Here is a 23,690-nt window from a genome sequence, read left to right as displayed (position 1 = left end):
CAAGTCCCAGAGGCCAGTCAGTCCTTTCAGTGGTCTGGTCTTTCATGAGGACCAGATCTCCTTCCTTGATATTCGGCTTGGGATGTCGCCACTTCCTTCTCCCTTGAAGAATGGTAAGGTATTCCTTCCTCCATCGGTTCCAGAAGTAGTCGGCCAAATATTGGACTCGTTTCCAGTGTCTTTGGTAGGTGTTGGCATGAGTGAAGTCTCCGCTGGGAATTACCGCGTTGTCGATCTTCTGGGTAAGAAGGATGTTGGGAGTCAACATGGTTGGTACCTCTGGATCCATTGACACCGGCACAAGGGGTCTCGAGTTGATGATGGCTGAGACTTCGGCTAAAAGAGTCACTAGAGTCTCGTGCGTGAGTCTCGAGGAGTTGACGTCCTTTAGCATGGAGTTCAGGATGTTGCGTGAGATTCCAATCATCCTCTCCCAGGAGCCTCCCATGTGAGAGCTGTGAGGAGAATTGAAGATCCAGGTGCAACCCTTGTCTGCCAGCTGGTCTTGGATTGGCTTGGTGTCGATGTTCAGCTCTCTACATGCACCGACGAAGTTGCTGCCGCGGTCGGACCTCAGCTGCTTTACTGGTCCTCTGATGGCGAGGAATCTTCTCAAGGCGTTAATCAGGCAGGAGGTATCCATGGACTCTAACACCTCGATGTGAACAGCTCGGATGCTCAAGCAGGTGAATAGCACAGCCCACCGCTTACTGTCCGCACGGCTGCTACGAGTTCTGCGTGTGGATACCATCCATGGTCCGAAAACGTCTAGGCCCACATAGGTGAAAGGTGGTTCCATGGAAAGTCTATCTGTAGGTAGGTCGGCCATTTGTTGGCAGAGTTGCTTTCCTCTCACTTTGCGACAGTGCACACAATCGTGAAGTATTTGTGCTACAAGTCTCTTCATCCCGACAATCCAGAGGCCTGCAGACCGTAGAGTGCCCTCTGTAATTTGCCTGCCTTGGTGTTCAGCCCTTTCATGATGATGACGGATCAGTAAGACTGTAACGTGGTGTTTGTTGGGAATGATGAGAGGATTTTGCTCTGCGACACCGAAACGAGCCTGGCTTAAACGACCGCCAACCCTCAGTAAGCCGAAGCTGTCCATTACTGGGTTTAAATTGGCGAGGGGGCTTCTTAATGGAATCTGCTGTTTGTTATTTAAGCACTTCCATTCGGTGGCGAATTCGCTCTGTTGGAGGTGGCGTATAATGAGGGACTCACTACGGGAGATGTCCTCAGCAGAAAGAGGTCTGTGGCATACATGCCAGCGATGACAGTCCTTGTCTTTAAAGTCTGCACGATAACATCTGGCGATGTGCACTAACCTGGCAACAGTCCTGACGAGTCTTAACCAGCTGGAGAAACGTTCAAAACGTTGGCAGCCGAGGTTGGATGTTTTCTTAGCACTGGTGGTCAGGGTATGGACCTCAGTTCGGACATCTGGATCGTTGTCTGGATCTAGGATGCTGAAGTCTTCCTGGACACCTTCTTCTGACTGTCTCAGCAGGAACTCTGGACCTGTAAGCCAAGAAGAGTTAACGAAAGAAGATATAGACATGGGTCTGGTTGCAAGATCTGCTGGATTCAGCTCCGATGGTACGTAACGCCATTGTTCCGGTTTGGAGGATCTCCTGATCCTTTCGATGCGGTTACTGACATACACGTAGAATCGTCTCGATGTATTGTAGATGTAACCCAAAACGACCTTGCTGTCGGTGTAGAATTGGACCTCATCTATTTCGATACACAGTTCTTGTAGTATGAAGTCAGCAATTTCCACTGCCAAGACGGCTCCACAGAGTTCGAGTCTGGGGATGGTGTGGTCGGGCTTCGGGGCTAGCTTCGCCTTGCCGAACACCAATCCAACGTAGCTTTGCCCGCTGGCGTCCATCACCTTCAGGTATGCAACCGCCGCTATGGCTTCTGTGGAGGCGTCTGAAAAGACGTGGAGTTCTTTCCTTCCGCTAGAGGCAAGGGAGATTTTGGTGTAGCATCTCGGGATGTGAATATTGTTCAATCCGCACAACGACTGTTTCCAAGTTTCCCATTTTTTCTCTTTGTCGGAGGGGAGCGGGGTATCCCAATCCTTGACAGTTTCAGATAGTTGTCTCAACAAGGATTTGCCTTGTATGGTGATGGGCGCCACGAACCCCAGCGGGTCAAATAAGCTGTTCACTATGGAGAGGACACCACGTTTTGTGAACGGTTTGTCCGAGCAATTCACTTGAAACCCGAAGGAGTCGGCTGCGAGATCCCATCTGATGCCTAGGCTCCTCTGCACGGGTGGGCTGTCTAGCCCCAAGTCAATGTCCTTGAATCCAGGGGCGTGATCACCCGAATCAAAGGCTCTCATTACGGTCGGGCTGTTTGAAGCGATTTTATGAAGCCTGAGCCTTGCCTGGGCCAGCATACCTTGGGTCCTCTTGAGCAAATCAATGGCTGCTTCTTCAGTGGGCAGTGATTTGAGCCCGTCGTCTACATAGAAGTCTCTTTCAACGAAGTCTCTTGCGTCTGTGCCATACTCAGACTCTCCCTCTGATGCGGTCCTTCGGAGACCGTAGGTTGCTACTGCGGGTGAAGGGCTGTTCCCGAAGACATGGACTCTCATTCGGTATTCCACCATCTCTTTGTTGGTGTCGTTGTCCTTGAACCACAGGAATCTGAGGAAGTTCCGGTGGTCCTCCCTGACTAGGAAACAGTGGAACATCTGTTCGATATCGGCAGTGATGGCGACGAGTTCTTTCCGGAACCTCAGCAACACTCCTACTAAGTTGTTCGTCAGGTTGGGACCTGTGAGGAGGACATCGTTGAGTGATACGCCTCCATGTTTGGCGCTGGAGTCAAAGACAACCCTGATTTGGTTCGGTTTCCGTGGGTGGTAGACACCAAATGAAGGCAGATACCAGCACTCTTCGTTCTTCTTCACGGGAGGAGCGGGTTCCGCGTGGTTGTTGCGAAATATTCTGTCCATAAAGGCGACAATATGCTCCCTCATTTCAGGTTTGTGGTTCGTTGAACGTTGAAGAGAGTTGAATCTGTTCTGAGCTTGGTCTCGGTTGTTTGGCAGTCTTACCCTGGTGGATCGGAAGGGTAATGGAGAGACCCAGTGGTCGGTTTTGTCCTTAGAGAACTCACGGTCCATTATGTCGATGAATTCTCTGTCCTCCACTGACAAGGCTACTTTATCGTCGTCCTTGGTGATGTGAAAGACTGATCTTCCCAAGTTGTCGGTACGCAGAGAAGAAGCGATGTCAGGCAGCTGTATTGAGTCTGGGGGCTTCTCTTTCACTTCATAGTGATGAGGACATGGCCTTAGGCAGGTTGTGCGTCCGTCTCCATGGACGTAGGTCCTGAAGGAGTCGATTTCTGATCGATCAACGCACACGTTTCCTATGACTACCCATCCGAGGTCCAGTCTCTGGGCGTATGGTGCGTAGTCAGGTCCGTTGCACTGTTGTCGCACCTTGTGTACCCTCAGGTTGTCTCTGCCGAGCAGGAGTAGAATCTCCGCGTTGTTGTCCATAGGTGGGATGACGCTTGCGAGGTGCTTCAGGTGCGGCTGATGAAGTACAGCTTCTGGGGTAGGAATTTCACTCCTATGGCTGGGTATTTGGTCACATTCAACTAGCGTTGGCAGAGGTATTTCAGTCTTCCCGTTGATAGGAGAAGCGATGAATCCCTGGGCTCTTCTGCCGCTAGTCTCTATGCGGCCTGAGCAGGTGTTCAAGGTGTAGGGCTCTGATGGTCCACTAATTCCGAAGGCTTCAAAGAATTTGGCTCCTGCCAGGGACCGGTTGCTTTGGTCGTCTATGATTGCATACACCTTCATTGCCTTTTCTGGATGTCCTTCGGGGTAAACCTTGATGAGGCATATTCGGGCGCAACATTTCTCCATGCGGCCCTCTCCACATACTTCTGAGCATGAGCAGGAGACAGTTGTGGCGGTGTCGGTCTGATTCTGTGGCTCCCCGCCATGACTTGGAGCGGGAGCGGTGGTGACTGCAGCCGGTGTGTCTCTAGCTATTCGGGTTGAGTGCATGGCTGAAACATGCTTTTCGCTGTGGCACTCCCCACACTTGACTGTGGATTTGCAGTCCTTGGCCATGTGCTCAAGTGATGCGCAGCATTTGAAGCAAACCCCGAGCTCTGTGAGGATCTTCTTGCGCTCCTGTAGGGTTTTGGATCTAAACCCTTTGCACTTGGTCAACGAGTGTGGCTTCTTGTGGATGGGACATTCACGATTAAAGGATTTATCTCGTGATGAGACGATGTTCTGTTCGTCTGTGGGCGTTGCAGGTGACGGTAGCTCGGTCTTCCTAACGCTCACAGCTCTCTTAGTGTCTCTGCGTTTGTTTGTGGTGTTTTCATACCTTGGCGCAGGAGTTGGTGCGGCTGTCGAAGCGTTGGACTCTAGGAAGTCGAGGCTGGGGTCATTCCTCATCTGGGCCTGTTCATCGATGAACCTGCAGAAGTGGATGAATGGAGGGAAGGTAACGTCGTTCACTCTTTTGTATCTTGATACTGACATTGCCCACTTTTCCTGCAGGCTGTATGGCAGCTTCACCACGATCGGGTTTACTCCATGGGCTGAATCCAGATAGCACAGCCCAGACAGACGAGGGTCTCTTTTGGCGAGCTCCAGCTCCATTAGCAGGTCACTTAGGTCTTGCAGCTTGTGGACGTCTTTAAGGTTGATCTTTTGGAAATCCTGCAGTCTCTTGAATAAGGCTTTCTCTATTGCCTCTGCGCTGCCAAAGGTGCGTTCCAGCCTTTGCCATGCGGCAGCGAGACCTGCATCTGCTTGTCCCACGTGGACCGCTCTGAGGCTCCTGACGCGGGTTGAAGAGCTTGGACCTAACCACTTTATCAGGAGGTCAAGTTCCTGTTCTTCAGTTAGGTTGAGATTGGCGATGGCTGCCTTAAAGGTTGCTTTCCAGGCCCTGTAGCTCTCTGCACGATCATCAAACTTCGTAAGACTGGTGTTGATTAGCTCTCTGCTCACCATGAACCTGGCGAACTCGGACATATCCAACTTCTCACCACTCGTTGCCACGACGACTCGTGATGCCCCTGGGGCGTATGGGCCGCCTGGTGTGAATGGATGAGCTGTTCCCGGATAGAATGATGTTGCTGCAGGGTTGAGCTGTGGTTTAGCCCTTGAAGAATCTGACGAATACCGCTTGAGCTGTGAAGGTGGGTCAGGAAACACTTGGTTGCCATCTTGTGGTGGTGACTGTGTTTGAGAAGGTATCTCTGGGTGACTGTCATTAATTAGCTCGGGTGCCTTCGAGGGTACTGGCGCCTCTGGAAGTACGTTGGAGGTTTTGGTGTCGTCGACTTGGACGGTACTGTAGACCGGGGTTGCTACAGGTAGCTGGTTTAGTACATAGTCTTTCGTGCGATTGACTGGATCGTCTGATTCCAGTGGTGGCGAGTTAGCTGCATCAGGACCTTGGATCAACGCCTGCTCAAGTAGTCTCACTTTAGCTAATGCGACCTCCTCTTCCATCTGTGACCGAAGAATCTTCAGCTGAGCCTCCGCTTCTGCTTCTGCTCTCTTGGCTTCCACTTCTGCCCTTTTTGCTTCCATGTCTGCTTCTGCCCTTTTTGCCTCTGCCTTAGCTTCTCTCTCAGTGAAAGAACGTCTCACTCTGGATTCCTCTGCCTTTATGCGGGCCTCTAGTATCCTGTCGCTCATGGTTGAACTTCTTGAGGACGATGCCCTGGATGACCGAGAGGAACGTTTAGATGAGGTCGATCGGTGTGACCTGGTTTCTTGCAGGTGAGAGATACGGTGTTCAGCCTTGTTTATGGCATGTTGGACCTTGGCGTCTCTCTCCTTGTCCGTCTCTAGCGCCTCACTGAGGTCTGGAAGAGCTTCATCAGAATTAAAATCTTTTAGAAGAGCGATGTACTTTGCTGATAGTCTCTTGTACCTTTCACGGGCGGTGTTCAGCCGCTCCATGACGGATTGCAAGCTTGCGGCATTGCCTGATGAGGATTCGAGTCTTGACATATAAGAGGTGACGCATTCCCACTGTTCTTCCAGGTGATCACATAGCTCATCTTTCATATTGTGATAGTTTTCAAGCACCTTTATAGTTGGTTTGGCAGAACGTTTTGGTCGGGTGACTTGGTCTGCTTGAGATGTGGGGTCTGCCTCCTGGGCTTCATCGTGGACGGTATCAGGTTGTATTTGCACTGTTTCAGCAGTAGGGACCTGTCCGAGGTCTTTTTCGGCCATTTTGAATAAAGGTGTACTGTCTCTTTAAAAAATTCAACTTTTGAATCGGGGTCCGAAAATCGCTGTGCGGCTCTGCGGGAGGTCCCGGATGAGATTCCCAGAGTGGCTTTGGCGAAACTTGGGGGTTCGCGGATCGCTGATGCGCGGTAATGAGGTATGGAGTACTGCAGGCCTTTAGGAGCGATGTGGCCAGAAGGAAACAGCAGGTGCATAGACAGTCCTCATTAACAGTACGAGCAGAGTTATTGCAAGATGTGGCAGGTGGTGGAGCTACTTCTAGGCTTGTCCAGACGTGCACTGCTGCAGGCAGACTGGTGTGCGAGGCTTGTTGCTGGGCAGATTACACATAGGGAGACGGGGCAGATGGAGATCTGTAGCTGGGGTGCTGGGCTATAAGGAGGTTTTCTAGCTGCTTATGAGCTTTAAAAGTAGTCTTCTGACTTGTATGGGCCGGCAAGCTAGTCTTTTGACTGTTCTGTCCCCACTTAATGGCGATTAAAGGTATGCAGACATGTAAGTGAGAGAAGTTCCTACCTTTGTGTATCCAATAAGCGAGGCAGACATGACCCTTAGCAGCTTCTCAGATAAGCATACACGCGTTGTGATGAAGAACAATGTTGGTTTATTCCGTAGATAACGATCCAAACATTACATTGAATCTCTTGCATGGAGCTTGTCTCTGGAGTCGCTACTTGCGGGTCAAAAGACTTTGCTTCCTCAGCTCATGAGGGAGAACAGTTCTCTCAGGTAAGATGTCTGCCGATGACTGAGCAAACAGGAAGAGAAGAGGCTGAAGAGAAGCCCCTCCCCATAGGCTGAACAAGGAAAGACCGAGGAACTAAATGGTCTGGCCAGTAGATGGCAGCAGAGACAAGCGAAAAAACATAAATACATTTCTTTAACTAGAAACATGCATGGAACAGCACAGAAGTTGTAAAAAATAAAAGCACTGAGTCGTCATTGGAGGCTCATGTTCATGAACCACACCTTTCCTTGTGTCCTTCACCCCAACCAAGATTGCAGGATGACGCAGGCCATACTACTGATTACTCCCTGGAGCTGTTTTCACATACCATCCCTGGATTATCAAGTGAAATGGTGAATTACCCAGGCCAAGATGAATCTGACATGGAGTGCACTGATGCACAGCCACTGATAGATGATTCTGCTGGTACATTCACTCAGAGCACTACATTGTCCTCGCAGTGTACAGAGCCAGATTCTGACCCTGATGAGACTCAGGTGCCCCTTCCCGCACACTATACCACCATACACGGTGACACAGAGGAAGGTGCACATGACATTGAAGAGGAGGTGATGGATGACCCAGTTGTTGACCCAGATTGGCATCCATTGAGGGAAGAGGGTGCTGCTTCCAATAGCTCAGATGAGGAGGAGCATCCACAGCAGACATCGACATCGCAACAGCTGTTATCTGGCAGGCCCGGAGCACTCCAAAGACAGGTTCCAAAAATCAAAAGAGTTGCTGGACAGCTTGTCCAGAGGGTCAAAATATCACAGCGTGCTAGGCCGCAAAATGTCTGCCAAAGTAGGAAGAGTGCAGTGTGGCACTTTTTTGAACAAAATCCTCATGATCAGGCCAAGGTTATCTGTAGGTTATCTGTAAGAAGTGCGCAAAGACCTTTAGCCGAGGGAAAAATCTGAAAAATTTGAATACCAGTTGCATGCTTAGACATTTAACCAGCATGCACTTGCAAGCGTGGACACAACACCAAACCTCAAGTACCACATGTGCAACTGATCACAAAGAAGGTAGTCAGCAACGCTACATTGTTTCCCCCACTGTAAGCCCACCGGTTAGCACAGCAGCAAATGTTGAGGTGTCATTGCAAGGCCACAGCAGTCAGGGAATCCCACTGTTATATCAACGAAAGACTGTATCTAGGCCATCAGAAAGAACACCAACTCCATCACCATCATCAACCCTCTCTCAGTCCGCCCTGTCCACCGCTACTTCCACCATATGCAGCTCTCAAGTCCAGCTCACCCTCCCAGACACTATGAGTAGGTCAAGAAAGTACTCAGTCTCTCATCCGCGTACACTGGGTTTGAACGCCCACATTGCCAAACTAATCTCGTTAGAGATGATGCCCTATCAGTTGGTGGAAAGCGCAGCTTTCTGCAAACTCATGGCCTATGCAGTACCACGCTATGACCTACCCAGTCGCCACTTCTTCTCTCGCAAAGCCATCCCAGCCCTCCACCATCATGTGAAAGACCGCATTGTCCATGCACTCAAGCAGTCAGTGAGTGGAAAGGTGCACCTCACAACAGATGCATGGTCCAGTCGGCATGGCCAGGGCCGTTACGTGTCCATCACTGTGCACTGGGTTAATGTGGTGGATGCAGGGTCCACAGGGGACAGCGGTGGTGGGACAGTGCTGCCTAGCCCACGGTATAGGAAACAGTTGGCTTTAGGCATTCGACCCTCCTCCTCCTCCAGAAGCAAAAGCTCGTCCACAGAGCGCAGTCGTACGAGCACTCCATCTGCAGCTGCCACTGTTGCACACGAGGTGTCCCCCTATCGAGCAGCTAGTGGAAAGCGTCAGCAGGCTGTGTTGCAGATGATGTGTCATGGCTGGGCAGTGTACATCTTGAGGCAGTCAAGGTAGTTAGTGATAATGGCCGTAATTTTGTGGCAGCCATAGCCCTTTCAAAACTCAGCCACATACCTTGCTTGGCTCACACCTTGAATCTGGTGGTGCAGTGCTTCCTCAATAATTATCCGGAGTTAACAGCCCTGCTCCAGAAGGTGCGAAGACTGTGCGCGCACATCCGCCGGTCGCCTGTACACTCCGTTCGTATGCAGAAGCTGCAGCGATTGCTCCACCTTCCCAACCACCGCCTCATTATCGACATTGCAACAAGGTGGAACTCCACCCTGCACATGGTGGAGCGGCTGTGCGAGCAGAGGCAGGCCATAATGCATTTGTGGGAGGATACACGGCCAGGCATTTTGAGAGCAGACATGGAGTTGACAGGTGTGCAGTGGTCGAAGCTGAAAGACCTCTGTAAAGTCCTTCAGTGTTTTGAGGAATGCACACGGCTGGTAAGCGCAGACGACGCCATCCTAAGCATGAGCATCCCACTTATGCGTCTGCTCATGCAAACTTTGACGCACCTTAAGGAGCAGGCGTCTGCAGCCAATGTTGACGAGGAGGAAGAGGAGGAGGGAATCCTTGATGACATTCAGCCATTGTCTGCTCAGAGACCTCTCCTGGACGAGGTGGAGGAAGAAGAGGAGGAGGAGGATGATGATGACGGGGATGATTACTTAGGGGAGGAGGATGCATCTCGTGGAGCAAGTGAAAATGTTGGCGTGGCAAGGTCTGGTACAGGGTTTGTGCATGACTGGAGGGATGTGGATTTGCCAGAAAGTGCTCCTCCACCCAGCACTCGCAGTGCATCATTGACACTGGGAACATTGGCCCACATGTCAGATTATGCCTTGCAGATCCTAAAAAGGGACCCACGCATTGCCAAAATGATGAACGATGACGACTACTGGTTGGCCAGCATCCTGGATCCACGCTATAAAGGCAAATTACAAAACATCATGCCACAGGAGAACCTTGACCTAATATTGGCTACTAAACAAGCAACTCTGGTTAACCGGTTGGTTGAGGCATTCCCAGCACACAGCAGCGGTGATGGTTCTCACACGAGCCGTACGGGCCGGGGGCAGCTTGGCAGAGGTGTTCGTGGTGCACACAGCAGAAGTGGCGTTGGAGACAGGGGTTTCATGACAATGTTGTGGACTGATTTTTCAAGTACCGCTCACACAACTGGTAATACTGCATTGATGGAAAGTGACAGGAGACAGCAGTTGTCAACTATGGTTAACAACTACTTTTCCTCCCATATCGATGCTCTCCCGCACAGGTCATTCCCCTTTGACTATTGGGCCGCTAAACTGGACACCTGGCCTGAATTGGCACAATATGCCTTACAGGAGCTCGCTTGCCCAGCTGCAAGTGTGCTATCGGAAAGAGTCTTCAGTGCAGCTGGATCAATCCTGACCGAAAAAAGGACCCGTCTGTCAACCCAAAATGTGGATGATCTAACCTTCATTAAAATGAACCATGCATGGGTTTCCAAGGATTTTGTCCCACCTTCCCTTGATGACACATAGGTTGCCAGAAAAATGGCTTGCTTTGGTCCTCCTCCTATTCCGTGAACTTTACCTATTTCGCCTTTTGCAGCAGCTGAATGACCCACATCTACATATGCCACTTTGTAAACATCCCTAAGTGGGCGGCCCCCCCCATGGCCGGGGTCACCACCTAGCGCACAAAACCGTGCGAGTGCCGTTGCCCTGGACAGGTGGGTAGGCCGACTCTTGGGCGCGGGCACTGGCATAGGGTCCCTCATAGTGCAATCAAGTGTCTCTGACAGTGGTGGTGCACACCCGCCGTCAGACACACCGCCGTACTATGAGGCGCCCAGTGCCAGTACCGACGCCCACGAGTGTGCCCCCCTTGCTTGGGCAGGGCCCCAGCATTTGCAATGTTTACCTCTACCTGCTCCTCCGCTGTGTAGTCTGGGCTGTCAAATCCTTCACTGGGACTGCCACTACAAATTGATTGAACTGAAAGATGATGGTTAAGATGTAGCTATGCCCTGTCCTGCTGGCCGGGCTCTAGCTCCAGATGATCAATGGCTTCCATTTCTTATGGACGTCGACTCACAATTACATGCAGTGGTGGTTTATCATCAGCTTTCACAGTTTTCCTACTCACAAACGTGTGACATTCCGGCGCACATTTCAAAATGTGCCCTCTCATGCCAATCAAATAGAATCGCCTACGGCCTGTGGCTTCTGTCTTTTGCACTCCAAAGTTACGTGACAGATCATGATAGCCAGTGAGCACCATGTTTACATCGCTCCCTGTGATAAAAATTGGATTGAGATGAGTAACAGTGATGGAATCAACGGAAGTGCGATACAGCAAGACTTTATTCACAAAAAAATGTTTTCACTGTCTCAACACACAAATTAATTGAGGGTCAGCTTCGCCTATGAGAATTGTGACGGAAGTTTTTCCCGTGAATAATAATTCCTAGATTTCTGCAATCAATAGCCTTTATGTCACTAATTGTATGCATCTCATTTCCTATTGCGGAGAGGCTGGACTGTATTACTGAGACAGAACTATATATGAAGATTTAAAAATAACACCAAAAGTACAGTATATAGTTGTGTACGCCTCAAATGCATTTCCTTTTTTCCACTTTTTAGATTGCTGTGTAATCCATACTGAGAACACGGAGATTTTACTTGTTTAAACTATGCTATATATACCTGCTATCCAGTGATAAAGTACCCTTTCTCAACTTTGTACAATCTGGTCAAATCCATACTGGGCCTGAGAACATCTGAGTCTGCCTCCTGATCTATAGACATATATTTTTAATGTGTAAACTAGGCTACATATATACGTGTTATCCGGTGAAACTGTACCCTTTATCAACTTTCTACTGTCACACGGCGGCTGCCGCGGACTTCTCCTCTTACCTCCCTCCGGCCCCGGCTCACCCGCTCTCCGGGGGTCTCCTCGCTGTCGCGCCGGCCGCTGCAGGCCTCGGCGCGGTCTCTCCCGGTCTCCCGTCCACGGCCCACGGCCGCCTCGGTCCAGCCCCCTGGTGTGCGCTCCCGCTCCTCCTCCTCGGCAGGCGCGTTTCCTCGCTATGGCCGGGCGCGCGCCCTCCCCCACCTGAGGACGCGCGTCTCCTCCTCCAGCTGGAGGTCATGACCTGGAAGCCCTTCTCTCTCCCTATATCAGGCCGCCTCCTTCTGGAGGCGATGCCTGACTATCACTAGAACTTGCTAGTGACTCTGGCCGCCCTCCTAGTGCTCCCTAGCTTTCTCCCGTGCATTTACCCAGTTCCTCTTGTGCTCTCCTTCCTAGGTTCTGTGGCTTCAGTCCTCGTCCGTTTCCCTCCTGTGTCTTCAAGCCGTGCCATCCCTCCTGTCTCGCCAAGCTGTGCCGTTTCTCCTGTGTCTTCTAGCCGTGCCATCCCTCCTGTCTCGCCAAGACGTGCCGTCTCTCCTGTGTCTCCGAGCCGTGTCGTCTGTCCAGTACCTGCTATTTGGATCTACCCGTCTGTCCGCTTATACTTTCCCGGGTACCGGCTACCGTGGTGATAGTTACCCGTGGGCTTGCCCCATACACTCCCTGTATAGGGGGTGGTCCACCTGGTCTGCTCGCCCTCGGGAGGTTCGTTGCCACTTTCTAGTGGGTCCACCCCAGGAGTACCTTACAGGATAGTCAGGCCATGGATCCCGCTGGTACCTCGACCCCGACCCAAAAGGAACTTTTGTTCCTTCGTGAGAACCAGGCGAGGATCATGTCGTTCCTCAAATCGATGGAGTCCCGACTTTCCTCTTTGCAGACCTCCGATCCGGGAATTGCCTCCCAGATCTCTGGCCTGCAGCAGGAACTGGCCCAGCAGCGCGACACCCAGGCCCATATTTTGAACTACATTGCCTCTGTAGATAACCGCTTACTAGCCCTACAGACGGCAGCCGCAGTCCCGGCACCTGTGGCAATCCCACACTCCTCTCCCCGGTTGGCCAAACCCCCACGTTATAGCGGAGATCCCAAACTCTGTCGGGGGTTCATCAACCAGTGCCAGTTGCATTTCGAGTTGGCTCCCCTACAGTATCCCTCCGACCGGGCCAAAGTGGCTTTTATGATTTCCCACTTTGAGGGTGAGGCACTGGCCTGGGTGAATCCCTTGTGGGAACGCGATGACCCGATAGTCTCCCAGCTCGCGACCTTCTTGGAGACCTTTCGTAAGGTCTTCGATGAGCCCGGTCGCCTGGTCTCTGCTACCGAGTCTTTATTTTGCCTTCGCCAGGGTACTCTCTCGGTAGGACAGTACGCCATCCAGTTCCGTACGTTATCCTCGGAGCTGGGGTGGAACAATGAGGCCCTGGTTGGGGCTTTTTGGGGAGGCTTATCGTCCCGAATCAAGGACGAGCTGGCAGGCCGGGATACACCCACGTCTTTGGAGGACCTCATCTCGCTGGCAACACGAGTTGATCCACGTTTCCGGGAGCGTTCCCGCGAGATCGCCAGGGAGAGAAGGCCCAATCGTTTTTTTCCTCCGACACACAGCCCACCACGCTCGCGGTCCTCCGCCGCGGCCGCAGCTCCCGAACCCATGCAAGTGGACCGACTCAGGCCCGCGGAGCTTCGCCGCCAGGACAGAATCGCTCATGGCCTTTGTCTCTATTGTGGCAGCGCCTCCCATCTCCTGCGTTCCTGTCCTGTGAGGCCGGGAAACTCCTCCGCCTAGGACAGGTAAGAGAGGCCTCCCTAGGTGTCACTGACACCTCTCTACCCTTGACCCTTTCTGTTGTGTTTTTCCTGGGCTCCAAACGTTTTTCGGAGTTAGCCTATATTGATTCTGGGGCTGCGGGAAACTTCATCCAACTCGAGGCGGTGAAGAGATTAGGGATACCTGTCAGGTCCTTGGAGGTTCCCCGGCAGTTAGCCTCTGTCGACGGTGCTCCCTTGCGCGAAGCCGTTACACTGGTCACTGAAGAGCTGGAGTTACAGATCGGGGTCTTGCACCGTGAAAAGATAACCTTCTTCGTGCTGCCGTCTTTGTCCCACACCGTGCTCCTGGGTCTTCCGTGGTTGCGGATGCATGAACCTGTTCTGGATTGGCGGTCCAGAGACATTCTTCGCTGGGGCCGCTTCTGCCAAACCAGATGTCTCCGCCCAGTACGACCCCTCAAATGCTCGTCTCCTGTCTCGGGTCCGGCGGAGTTGCCTTCGGCTTACTGGGCCTTCGCGGACGTCTTCGATAAAAAGGAAGCGAAGGTCCTCCCTCCGCACTGGCAATATGATTGTCCCATCGAGCTTGTTCCTGGCTCGACTCCGCCCCGAGGGCGGATCTATCCGTTGAGTCCACTCGAGTCCCAGGCCATGACCGAATATGTACAGGAGAATTTGGCCAGGGGCTTCATCCGAAAGTCTTCTTCCCCTGCTGGAGCTGGCTTCTTTTTTGTCAAGAAGAAAGACGGGTCCCTGCGCCCCTGTATTGACTATCGTGGTCTCAACGAGATTACCGTTAAGAATAGATATCCGCTACCTCTCATCCCCGAGTTGTTCGACCGGCTACGTGGGGCACGAATCTTTTCTAAATTGGATCTCCGTGGAGCCTACAATCTCATCCGTATTCGCTCCGGAGATGAGTGGAAGACCGCCTTCAACACCAGAGATGGACACTATGAGTATCTCGTCATGCCCTTTGGGTTATGCAACGCTCCCACAGTCTTTCAGGAATTTGTGAACGACGTCTTCCGAGACCTTCTGTATTCCTGTGTGGTGGTGTACCTCGACGATATCCTGGTCTTCTCTCCTGATCTGTCCACCCATAGAAGAGATGTCCGCCGCGTACTGCTCCGTTTGAGGGAGAATCGTCTGTACGCCAAGTTGGAGAAGTGTGCCTTTGAACAGTCCTCTCTTCCATTTCTGGGCTATATCATCTCCGACTCTGGTCTGCGTATGGATCCTGAGAAGGTTTCGGCCGTGCTTAACTGGCCACGTCCTCAAGGGGTGAAAGCCATTCAGCGCTTTCTCGGCTTCGCAAACTACTACCGGCAGTTCATCTCCCATTTCTCCTCTTTGACTGGCGCTATCTCGTCTTTGATCCGTAAGGGAGCCAACCCACACATCTGGACCCCTGAAGCAGAAGGAGCCTTTCTATCTCTGAAACGTGCCTTTGCCACGGCTCCCGTACTCCATCGCCCTGAGGTCAACAAACCATTCGTCCTTGAGGTGGATGCATCCGCAACTGGAGCTGGAGCTGTTTTGTCTCAGAAGTCCTCCTCCGGCAGGCTCGTTACGTGCGGTTTCTTTTCAAAATCATTCTCCACCCCAGAGCGGAATTATTCCATCGGAGACCGAGAACTGCTTGCCATCAAGTTAGCCCTAGAGGAGTGGAGGTACTTGTTGGAGGGCGCCGCACATCCCTTCACAATCTACACAGACCATAAGAATCTAGCGTACCTGCGGTCTGCACAAAGACTCAACCCTCGGCAGGCCAGGTGGTCTCTGTTCTTCGGCCGATTCGATTTTGACCTGCATTTTCGTCCAGGCAACAAGAACCTCAAAGCCGACGCCTTGTCCAGGTCCTCTCTTTCCACGGATGTCGAGGAGGAACCTGCACATATCTTGGACCCATCCAGGTTCATCACCGTGGCACCGCTTTCTCTCCTCGCTACCCCACCTGGCAAGACTTTTGTTTCTGAGAGGGACCGAAGACGAATCCTCCACTGGGGCCATGCTTCTAAGCTGGCGGGTCATCTCGGCCATAAAAAGACACTTCTTTTGGTGTCCCGCTATTACTGGTGGCCTACCCTTTCCCAAGATGTCCGGGATTTCGTCGCCTCCTGTCTCTCGTGTGCCAAGATCAAGGTGCCTCGGCAGCTGCCTTCTGGTCTTCTACATCCGCTTCCAGTACCCTCGTCACCTTGGCAACACATCGCCATGGACTTTATTACGGACCTACCCTCCTCTGCCAAGTGTACTGTCGTCTTAGTGGTAGTAGATAGATTCTCTAAAATGGCACACTTCATCCCTTTGCCTGGCTTGCCATCGGCTTCCGCCTTGGCGAAGATTTTCGTCCAGCACATCTTTCGTCTCCATGGACTGCCCCAACATATTGTTTCGGACAGAGGAGTCCAATTCACCTCTCGCTTCTGGAGAGCTCTATGCAAATCGATGGATGTCACTCTTGACTTCTCCTCATCTTATCATCCACAGTCCAACGGTCAGGCAGAACGGACGAATCAGAGTTTGGTGAACTACCTCCGGCACTTTTCTAATATCCACCAGGCCGACTGGTCTGAATTACTCCCGTGGGCTGAGTTTTCCTATAATAACCACATCAGTGAATCTTCTGGCAAATCCCCGTTCTTTGTCGTCTACGGTCTACATCCTGGTGTACCTCTACCAGTTCCCCCCGCCTCGGGTGTACCGGCGGCAGATCTTCTGTCCGGCGAATTCTCCAGGATCTGGCAGGAGACCAAGACCGCTCTCGAGTTGGTGCGTAACAGGGTGAAAGAATACGCAGACAAGAGGCACCTGGATGTTCTACCATATCACCCAGGTGATAAAGTTTGGCTAGCCTCCAAGTTTATTCGCCTCAAAGTCCCGTCCCACAAACTGGGTCCCCGCTATATTGGACCTTTTGAGGTCTTGTCCCGTATTAATGATGTCTCCTATAAATTGCGTCTTCCCGCCTCTCTCCGCATCCCTAACGCTTTCCATGTGTCTTTGCTTAAGCCAGTTATTTTCAATCGTTTCCTTTCTGAAGCTCCTCATTCACCTCCGCCTGCCGCCGCAGACGATGTATTTGAGGTGAGAGATATTTTGGCCATGAGAAAGCAAAAAGGGAAAACCTTTTTTTTGGTTGATTGGAAGGGCTTTGGTCCTGAGGAGAGATCCTGGGAGCCCCAGGAGAATATCCAAGCTCCTCGAATCCTGGCTAAATTTTTGTCCGGTCTGCGGGGGAGGGCGCGTAAGGGGGGGGTACTGTCACACGGCGGCTGCCGCGGACTTCTCCTCTTACCTCCCTCCGGCCACGGCTCACCCGCTCTCCGGGGGTCTCCTCGCTGCCGCGCCGGCCGCTGCAGGCCTCGGCATGGTCTCTCCCGGTCTCCCGTCCACGGCCCACGGCCGCCTCGGTCCAGCCCCCTGGTGCGCGCTCCCGCTCCTCCTCCTCGGCGGGCGCGTTTCCTCGCTATGAGGACGCGCGTCTCCTCCTCCAGCTGGAGGTCATGACCTGGAAGCCCTTCTCTCTCCCTATATCAGGCCGCCTCCTTCTGGAGGCGATGCCTGACTATCACTAGAACTTGCTAGTGACTCTGGCCGCCCTCCTAGTACTCCCTAGCTTTCTCCCGTGCATTTACCCAGTTCCTCTTGTGCTCTCTTTCCTAGGTTCTGTGGCTTCAGTCCTCGTCCGTTTCCCTCCTGTGTCTTCAAGCCGTGCCATCCCTCCTGTCTCACCAAGCTGTGCCGTTCCTCCTGTGTCTTCTAGCCGTGCCATCCCTCCTGTCTCACCAAGACGTGCCGTCTCTCCTGTGTCTCCGAGCCGTGTCATCTGTCCAGTGCCTGCTATTTGGATCTATCCGTCTGTCCGCTTATACTTTCCCGGGTACCGGCTACCGTGGTGATAGTTACCCGTGGGCTTGCCCCATACACTCCCTGTATAGGGGGTGGTCCACCTGGTCAGCTCGCCCTCGGGAGGTTCGTTGCCACGGTCTAGTGGGTCCACCCCAGGAGTACCTTACATCTACAATGTTGTTGAATCCATACTGGGCCTGAGAACGGCTGCCGAGCTGTTAAGCAAGCTACAGCACCTGTGGTTTGGACACGTAATTTTTTCAGGAATGACGGTTAGGCCCAACTCCGGAATTGCGGTTGACCTGAACTTACTGGGAAATCATCGTTCGCGGGGAATAATCTGAATCCCAGATCCCCATCACTATCGGAGTTCAGCAGGTTATCTGCACCTGTAAGCGACAAAAGCTGGTCCTTTCAGTGTAGCGTGCATGCAGCCCCGGACATGTACTGGAATGCTAGACCTGTTATTGCTCGATCCCACGTGCCACAGCCTCGCGTATCCCTCTAGTAAGCTTGACGCGTACCGCGGGGCCATGCCGGAGTCTCGGTCGTTAACGGAATAAAGCTGAGAAATTGCTAGCACAACTACAAACGGACATACCACACCACACACAGAATCGACAAAGCTTGCAATCTGTCCATCTTTTCTGTAGCTTGTATGGTAGTGGTTTCCCGGGTGCAGTCCAATTAAGCCACAGGCTCCACTCCTGGTGGTGCCTTTTTGGACATTCCTTTAAGGTTCAGCTTTGCAATCACACTGCCCCCGGAAACCAAAAACTTTGCCTTCAGGGACGCTGTTTGGAGGTTCGTGGGAATAACGCCGCCCGATCAGCAGTCGGCATATGGGTCGCCCTCCCAGGGCTGTGGGGTACTCGGTACTGGGCCGGTGTCAGTGGGATGTGTCACAGCAGCGGTGACCCGGACGGTGGCCCTGGGCGCCCATGTAAATGGCGTGGTATAACGGTAAAGAGTTTATATAGATAGTTTGACGCCACCTGTGGTGTTCGGCAACATAGATGTTAGGCCGACGCTGCATGCAGATCCTCTGGGACTGATGGTGTTGTCCAGCAAAGATGGTGAAGCTCCCCACAGGTGGAGCTGGAGTCCCAGGGAAGTGTAGATGTAGTGATGGGGGAAAGGCACAGGCGGTGTAGGTGCTGGTACCCAGATGTAGCGGTGCTGGAATAACTGTAGGACACCAGAGCGTGCAGTTCCAAAGCTTTACTCACAGTCTGCAGGTTACACAGATGCCTGCCTCCGTGCTGTGTCCTCCGGGTCAGGACCTCTGCCAACCTCCGGGACCAGAATGGAAAGCTCCCTTCCAACACTCCGCCAACATGTACCTTCCTGAACGTCTCCTTTCTAGCGCTTGTGGGGGAAGCACTCACAGGACCGTGGTTCACTGAAACACCTCCTGTCTAACAGATGTTCCTCAGACTTTACTTGTATGGTAGACAGCTGTAGCCTTTTCCTTCTGCCTCGCACACGTCGATGCTGGGGCCTCCGAGCCTTAGTTGGGTATAGAGCATTTATAGCTGCTACTTCCCCCGGTTTTTGCTGCAGGAACGTCAGTGTCCCTACAAACTCGGAGACCGGAATCCGGACCATGCGCTCCAGCTAGAAGTGAGCCTTAACTCTGCTCATCCTCCAGCTCCCCTTCTCACGTCCACACACTTCCCCTTCCCTGCACAGAGTGCCCAAGCTTACCTCCTCCCGACCACAGAGAGCAGCTGCTCAGCAGTCAAGTTCAGAGGTCTCCCTGCTGGCCTGGAGTGGGAAATGTGTTGTGTGTTGGTTTCACTACTAGAGAGATCCTTTGTTGCTCCCAAGCTTGACAACACACTCCCTAGGAGGAAGGCAATGCCACAGTGGCGACCGTACTCTTGGGGACGCCACAAGTGCACTGAGGCCCAGCCACTGCTGGATGATGCTGCTGGTACATTGACCCAGACCACTACATTCCCCTCGCACTCTACACAGCCAGAATCTGACCCAGAGGAAACTCAGGTTCCCCTTCCCGCATACTATACCACCTTACACGGTGACAAAGAGGAAGGTGCAGATGAAAGTGCAGGTTCCTTGAGCAGGTGGGGGGGCATACTCATGGGCGATGGCACTGGCACAGGGCACCGCATAGTATGCAAAAGTGTCTCTGCCAGTGGGAGGGCCTAAACAGCCAAGTGCAGTGAGATGGAAGATGGGGACGACAAGGAGTTCAGAGTAGTGCAGGGATTCCCTAGCAAGGAGACTTATGTAATTGTTTTCAATGTTGGGACAGCAATTTTTGGGGAGCACTATACTCTAGTGAATGATATATGGGGCCCACCATACACTGGAGCATTCCAAAGGTGGACATCAGACACTGGAGCAGCATTTACAGGGCCCATTATACACTAGAGCAGTAGAAATGGGGCCCATTATGTATGGAGCATTATTTGGGCCCATAAGACAGTGGAGCTTCATCTATTGGGACCAACATATACTGTAGCATTATGTGGAGCTCATCATATACAGTTTGAAACATTATATGGGAATAATGATTCCGTATGGAGAAATATATGGGCCTCATTACTCTGTATAGCGCACTAAGCGCTGGCCATAATACTGTATGGAGTTATATACTGTCCGTTTTTGGAGGTATTGGAGAATTTAAAATGGATATCAGTCATGAGATGTAAGAAGTGAAGTATTTTTCATTGTACTATACCGCTATTTCTCTGCCGTATCGGAGCATCATGAGTTGTGGTATGTGTTAAAGGGGCGCTCTTTGGCCCTGGGCCCACGAAAACCTGGAGCCAGCCCTCCCGCCCCCACAACTGTAGCCAAATAACCCCCATTTTTCAGTGCGTAACTAGTATTATGAAGTTAATTAAGGTTGACAAGCTTCAGTAACAAGAATTTATGCTTTTGGCATTCAAATGGGCACTGTAGGTGTGTTTCCTGTCCTCCTCTCACTGCCGAATTTAATTCTCCATTGACTTACATTGGGTTTCGTGTTTCGGGACGACCCCGACTTTTCCCTATAGTCGGCCGATTTTGCTCGACCCGACTTTTGGAAAAGTCGGGTTTCATGAAACGAAACTCGACCCTAAAAAAACAAAAGTCGCTCAACACTAGTCAACACTTAAGAAGATACAATTTTGAGTTAAAATATTTCCAACATTTTGAACATGAAAAAAGCTTCTCCCCGTATGACTTCCCTGATGTTTATTAAGAGTTGATTCCAGTAGAAAACATTTCCCACATTAAGAACATGATTAAGGTTTCTCCCCTGTGAGAGTTTTTTGGTGACTAAGAAGAGATGATTTCATCACAAAACATTTCCCACATTCTGAACAGGAAAAAGGCTTCTCCCCTGTGTGAGTTCTCTGGTGAGTAACAAAATGTGATTTATCTGCAAAACATTTCCCACATTCTGAACAGGAAAAAGGCTTCTCCCCTGTGTGAGTTCTCTGGTGCTTAACCAAATCTGATTTCTGGATAAAACATTTCCCACATTCTGAACAGGAAAAAGGCTTCTCACCTGTGTGAGTTATTTGGTGCCTAACCAAATCTGATTTTCGAATAAAACATGTCCAACATTCTGAACATGAAAAAGGCTTCTCCCCTGTGTGAGATCTCTGGTGCTTAACCAAATCTGATTTCTGGATAAAACATTTCCCACATTCTGAACAGGAAAAAGGCTTCTCACCTGTGTGAGTTATTTGGTGCCTAACCAAATCTGATTTCTGGATAAAACATTTCCCACATTCTAAACATGAAAAAGGCTTCTCCCCTGTGTGAATTTTTAGATGTATATCAAGATTACATTTTTGTATAAAACATTTCCCACATTCTGAACATGAAAAAGGCGTCTCCCCTGTGTGAGTTCTGTGGTGGTTAACGAAATGTGATTTCCGTTTAAAACATTTACCACATTCTGAACAGGAAAAAGGCTTCTCCCCTGTGTGAGTTCTTTGGTGCCTAACCAAATTTGCTTTCTGGCTAAAACATTTCCCACATTCTGAACATGAATATGGCTTCTCTGCGGTGTGAATTCTCTCATGTGTAGCAAGATGTGAATTCTGAGTAAAACATTTCCCACATTCTGAACAAGAAAATCTATTCTCTGTTATGTGAATTTTTTCATGTTTACGAAAAGTCTCTTCAAGAAAACTATTTCCATATTCTGAATCTGAAAATGGCTCCTTTCCTTTAAAATCAATTAATTTCTTAATGCTTATATTGTGACTTTGATTTTCCTTAGTAATTGGTAATAAACTAAAACATGGGACCTGTTTCACAGGATCAGATGACAGATCTTTGCTATGAAGGGATGATGGTATATCTGGAGTAATGGCAGTCACTTCAGTTGTATCTTGTAGGATCTCAAGATCATCAGATTTAAAAATTGAAGATGTGAGCGTTCCCTCTAATCTCCTGGTGCAATCATCTGCTAAAAATAAAACCAAATAATAATTTTGAATACAATATCTTCAAATTTTATACTTTTGGACATTTCTACTTAAGCTGTCCATAAAAAATACAAGCTTTTTAAAAATATTGAATTATTATCCAAGACAATGACCGTTCACAGTCTAATCGAAAGCCTCATAGCATGAACCAGTGCATCATGGTGTTCAATGGTTTGTTCATTCTGCCTCCCAAACATGGAATAAAAAGCCAACAATGTTATATATGTGAAAATTATACCAATAAAACTTCTACTCATCTCACGGAAAGACAAGACACCACTAAGGTCCATCATCTGTCAGAGGAAAAATCAAAAGGTTTCCACAATATTTGTGGCTCAAAAGCTCTTGAAAAGCAACATGGCTTCCATAAACCAATCCAGCAATATCCGCTCTCCCAAAGTCAAATATCCACTCTCTTCTGAGCCTTGTAGTGCGCCCAAACCATATTTAGCATCCATATATGTGGCATTACTATAGTGAGAAGAACCCACTTAATTTACGGTGTGTGTTTCCTGGAGCACAATCTGGGCATTATGTGCTGGGTAATAAAATGGCAAATGTGCAATTTTCATGTTGCAACATCCAGTGCGAGCTAATTTCTGGAAAGTGTCACTACTCCCATAGAATAATTCACTGAGGGTTATATTTTCCATAATGGAGTCACTTTATGGGGATTTCTACTGCTTTAGTTTCCTGTAATTTTGTTATATTAGGGCATCTGCAGATGGTGTGTCCCCTCTCCCCTGGAATCTGCTCCTGCGATGTTTGGTTCCATCACCAAGCAGCGCCTTATTTATGGTGCAGGCGTTGCTGGTAATAGAAGAGACATCGAAACCAGAAGCTCTGGGTGGCGCTGGCTCTGTCCAGCCACTAAGATTAGGGTGCCTGAGACCAGTAGTTTCATCCAGCCTGGCAGTATGGGTTTATGTGCTGTCCAGCAATCTGGTAGCAATCTGCTACCTGCTTAAGCCAATTAGAAAGCACCAAACCCTACTAAAGCTTGAAGCCTATTCCCGGAATCTGCCAGATACAGCCTTGCTCTCCTCTGGTTCAGTCCTCTGTGCTCAGCTGGTGTATTTGTTTCCTGGTGTAATCCCAGCCCGCTTACTGACTACACTTGTGTCTTCTGATTTTGTATTTTCTCTGCCCGCCTGGTTATGACCAACTACCTGACTATTCTTCTTGCCATCTCACCCCACAGAATAGCAGGTAACACCTTGGCCCAAGCCTAGGGGTCTCTGTGTAAGTCCAGATCCATGAAGAGGGGTTAAGGGATGATGAGCAAGGCAATCACTGGGATCTGGAAAATAGAGTAGATAGAGCCAAGCCTTCTCGTGGTGGCCATCTTCTGATCTGCCAGGTGATCACTAACAATGCTCCCAATACATCGTGTCTGCAAACTATTCCATCAAGATCTGTGTACGAATAGCTAAATGGCGCTCCTTCCTTTCTTAGCCCTACCATGTGCCCAGAGAGTAGTGTACAACCATATACAGGGGATTGTTGGATTGAAGAGACATTGGGAAATAATTTGTAAGGTCCATTTGTTTACTATGATTCTGGTGAACACTCTCTGGGTAATTAGAGTATGGGGCTCGGTGGCTCTTGGCAATCTAAACTATCGTAAGGGCCAATATTTTCCATCAGTTGAGTTTCAAGACGAAATATTAGATATTCATAGAGAACTTTTTATAATAGTGCAGAGATGATGTGTCTTAAATTTAGATCTCAGGCATTTGGCAGAGGTAATGGAGACCTTATTTTAAAGGCTACCAGGTAGTTGCAGACTCACCAAAGTGAGGCAGGCCGATCCCACCATCATCAGAC

General features: G+C 50.5%; 1 protein-coding gene across 1 annotated transcript in view; it reads right to left on the bottom strand.

The window, feature by feature from the left end:
• The window catches only part of LOC141082421 (uncharacterized), a 153,360-nt gene that overhangs the window by 44,360 nt on the left and 85,310 nt on the right, over positions 1-23,690 (bottom strand). The gene's annotated exons all lie outside the window — the stretch shown is intronic.

Source organism: Dendrobates tinctorius, unplaced genomic scaffold (genome assembly GCF_039654945.1).
Source record: "Dendrobates tinctorius isolate UK_male_01 unplaced genomic scaffold, ASM3965494v1 ptg000017l, whole genome shotgun sequence".
NCBI lineage: Eukaryota > Metazoa > Chordata > Amphibia > Anura > Dendrobatidae > Dendrobates > Dendrobates tinctorius.
Note: the sequence above shows the minus strand (reverse complement) of the source record. Positions and strands in the feature narration are given on the sequence as shown.